At 37.4% G+C, this 4,398-nt stretch overlaps 1 pseudogene; it reads right to left on the bottom strand.

Moving 5' to 3' along the window:
• Nucleotides 1–2,081: 2,081 nt before the first annotated feature.
• Nucleotides 2,082–2,802, bottom strand: LOC109029333 (large ribosomal subunit protein uL23-like; annotated as a pseudogene).
• Between the last annotated feature and the right edge of the window lie 1,596 nt (nucleotides 2,803–4,398).

Genomic DNA, 4,398 nt, shown 5'->3' with positions numbered 1-4,398 from the left:
TCTGGCAACAGGGGTCTTTCTTTCTCCTTGGCTATCTTTGGATATGGGGGCTGCATCTTCTGTGCCACCTTAGGGAATGCCTTTTACATGCATGGCTAAGTCATTAAAAAGCCTACAGTTTCAGTAACATTTTGAGTGAGTACTCTCTGAAGCTGCGTTGGAATCTCAGGCTTCTTTGTCTGGAAGATAACTCTTGGGCTACAAGTTTCTTATCCTAGCTTTGGTTTTGAGGCCTCTCTGTTCTCCTCTTGGGTTGGAATTTATTCCTGGCTTTTTGTTTCAAGGTGTCTCTGTGATCTTGAACTTGCTCCTTTCATGGGAACTTCTCAGTTGAGTAAATTCTCCCTTCTCACACCTCTGCTATGTGTTCCACCAATATGGAACTAATTCTACTTCCTTTCCTGTTGGCATGATTTTACTAAGAATTATTTAGAAATTTAATCGCTCCTTTGAGAACATTTTTATCTTCCAAATTGCCTCCTTTTAGACTTTTCCTTTCCCAGTTGAGTCTCTCAACTCCCTGTCATCACTGAAACTTTAGGCACCCCACTCCATGCCTTGGAGGCTCTCCATGCTCTCAATGTGCTCAAGAATCTGCAAAAGCAAACACCTGGGGCTGAAAAATAAAATAGAAAAAATTTTATTTCTCAGCCTCCGTAAGATTGTATGTCCAAACAAAAGAAAATCTTAAAAATCTCCAAAAATATTGGTGAGAAAAAAGCTTTGGCCCTCATATGAAGAAGATAAAAACTTGTTCCATTTTCCAGATACACAGTTATAATACAAATATAAAATGGGGCAAAGACAAAAACCAAGTCTTCTATATAAACTAGTGAATTTTGTATTATTGTAATAACATTAGTCAGGGTTCTCCAGAAAGGCAGAATCAATAGGATATATGTAGATAGATAGATGAGAGAAGACTCATTAGGGGAATTGGTTCCCATAATTATGGAGGCTGAGAAGTTACACAATAGCCTGTCTCCAAGTTGGAGAACCAGGAAAGTTGGCAGCGTGGCTCACTCCAGATATAAAGGACTCAGAATCAGGGAAGCCAATGGTGTAACTCTGATTCTGAGGCCAAAGATCTGAGACCCTGAAGTTCTGATGTCAAGGGCAGGAGAAGAAGGATGTTTCCATTTCAGAAGGAGATAGTTCACCTTTCCTCTTCCTTTTTGTTCTATCTCGGCTCTCAACCAATTGGATGGTGCCTGTATTCATCCATTTGTACACAGCGATGAAGAAATAACCTGAGTCTGAGCAATTTATAAAGAACAAAGAGTTTTAATGGGCTGACAGCTCCACATGGCTGCAGGGGCCTCACAATCATGGCAGAAGCGGAAGCAAAGATGTCCTTCTTCACATGGCAGCAACAAGAAGAAGCGCTGAGCCAAAGCGGAAAAGCCCCTTATAAAACCATCAGATCATGAGAACTCACTCACTGTCATGGGAACAGAATGGCAGTAACCACCACCATGATTCAATCACCTTCCACTGGGTCCCTCCCACGACATGTAGGGATTATAGGAACTAGAATTCAAGATGAGATCTGGGTGGGGACACAGCTAAACCCTATCAGTGCCCCTCCACACTAGGTCAGGGTTATCTCAGTGTCTTCCAGAAACACCCTCACAGATATGCCCAGAAATTGTGTTTGAGCAGCTGTGTGTGTCCCTTAATCCAGTCCAGTAGATGTCTAGAATTAACCATCGGAATATTTATGCCTGATTCATGGCTGAGATCGTGTTTGACCAGCTATGTGTGTCTCTTAATCCAGTCAAGTAGATGTCTAAAATTAACCATCAGAATATTTATGCCTGATTCATGGCTGAAATTTCAGGATGAAAGCTATGAAATCTCTATTTGTGTTTGTATATCTATTAATGTATGTTATGTACATGTGATATTTTCTTAACTCTGGATACCACTGCAAAATTCATTTATAGAATCCTCTAAAAGTGCTCTATTCTAACTTGGCTTGGAAAAAAATAACCATTTATAAATAAATATTCACCAAACTCCTAGAAATATAGTAACTGATCAAATGTTTTTTAAGTTAACATGATTTGGATAAAACTTAGTTAAATGAGATTAATATAATATTTTTGGTGTAATAAAACAACTATGTCTTCAAAGTTATCACTATTGAATATAAAACAAACATAAATTCCCATTCTGCTTGAGTTCTAGTCAAATAAGCTAATATTATACTTACAGAAATGTAAAATCTTAAAGCCTATAGATTTGGTTCTAATTAAGTTGTCATTCTTATGAAAAACATTATTTTTTATGGTGAAAAGATACACATATATTTAGAGTTAGCCAGCTGGGGTCAGTTTAGATGATCCCAATTTTGTTGCAACATCCAAAGCTTCATAATCAAGAGCCAGTCGAACATATGCCTTCTTCTCTTTATCAGGACAAATCAGGGTGGTGACCTTGGCCACATCACTGTCATAGAGCTTCTTCACAGCCTGTTTGATATGGTGCTTGTTGGCTTTAACATCCACAAAGAATACAAGCATGTTGTTTTCTTGTATCTTCTTCCAGCCAACTCAGTGGTCAGTGGAAACTTGATAGCATAGTGGTCAAGCTTGTTTCTCCTGGGGGTGCTCTTCCGAGGATATTTGGGCTGCCTCCGGAGTTGCAGTGTCTTGGGCCACCTGAAGGTGAGTGACATGCAGATCTTCTTTTTTGCGTGTGGCTGTGGACACCTTTCAACACTGCCTTCTTGGCCTTTAAAGGCTTCACTTTGGCTTCGGCTTTAGGAGGAGCAGGAGCTTCCTTCGCTTTCGGTGCCATCTTGTGAAAAGCGAAAAACATTATTTCAAAAATAATTTGTTTACAGTAAATCTGCCTAATAGTAGTTTCCAAAGTACTTTTGCTAATTTTTAACCTTAAACTTAAGCTAAGTAAAATATTTGCATTAAATATCTAGACCATTTATAAATAAGATACAATACTAAAACATTAATTACTGAACATAAATAATTCAAGTTTATATACTTTTGGCTTCCTATTTTTACAGAAAGACTAAAGATATTTTGGCCCGTTAATAAACATGTTTTTTTCTGCCACATTGAGAAATTGTATTATGAGGAAACACATCCCTCTAGATGTTGGGAGATGGTATATTCATACATTTTTTAACCTGCTATAGAATGCTAATATATGACAGTTTATAACTGACTACTTCCTAGTTTTCTCTGGAAAATAAAAGATTACTAAGTATTACTAAGTTTAATAATAAATTATAATCAGTATATGTAAATAGAACTACTAGAAATAATGGAATAACTAGAAACAACCCCATGCAAAGCATGCAAGAAAAGTAGGGCATGTTTCACAAGTAAAGTAGGATGTATTTTTTATAAGGAAAACCATACATAAGATACAAATAAAAAGAGATACCTAACCTTCCCTGTGTTATATATGTATGGGTAAAATGTTATGTTTTCAGAAATGATATAAAATTCCTGGAAATTTGTTAATGTCCTCCTTATCCATGCTATGTGCCAGTATAGAGTAATGAGTCATAATTCCAATTATTATTTTAAATATTGTGCTGGGCGCAGTGGCTTACACCTGTAATCCCAGCACTTTGGGAGGCTGAGGAGGATGGATCACAAGGTCAGGAGATCCAGACCATCCTGGCTAACCCGGTGAATCTCCACCTCCACTAAAAATACAAAAAATTAGCTGGCTGTGGTGGCAGGCGCCTGTAGTCCCAGCACTTTGGGAGGCCACAGAGAAAATCGAACACCCTTGTCAGTTGTGGTATAATGAACTCTCATCAGATCTTTCATCATAGCCATTTCATACTCTTTGTCATTTAGATATTATTTCCCCCTGATGCTTTCCTGAAAGCTCCTGCAATCAGCTACAGGTCAGAATGCTCATCTCCAACACAGGACTCCCTCTGAGACTCACAGAAAAGAGTATGACAGGTACTCTGGTTATAGGCTTCTGATGATATTGCTTAAATAACTTTAAGACCATACACTTGACTCAGTGAAGGTCTCCAGAAGTCTGGTTGAGAAACTGATGGGTTCATGACACTACTAACCCAAGATCCAGCAAGACTGGAATTGATTACATGGCACTGAGTGAACTGATGAAAATTGATTATAATTTTATAGCTTTTTGGAGCATTGCTGGTTCTTTAATATTCTAGTTTCTGGATTTAAGAAATCTCTTTCTCTTAATCTAACTGTAACTTACAACAATTTAGTAGATTATACTTTTATAAACAGAAATTAGGCATTTATCTTTTTTCTCTGCCTGATTTCTCCAGAATTTTGAAATTCTTACTGAATACTCTTATTTTCATGATGATATAGTTGTTATCAAAAGTCCAATAAGAACCTTATAATAGGACATAATTGGAAATTTTGGTTA

Source organism: Gorilla gorilla, chromosome 18, assembly GCF_029281585.2.
Source record: "Gorilla gorilla gorilla isolate KB3781 chromosome 18, NHGRI_mGorGor1-v2.1_pri, whole genome shotgun sequence".
In the NCBI taxonomy this organism is placed as follows: Eukaryota; Metazoa; Chordata; class Mammalia; order Primates; family Hominidae; genus Gorilla; species Gorilla gorilla.
Note: the sequence above shows the minus strand (reverse complement) of the source record. Positions and strands in the feature narration are given on the sequence as shown.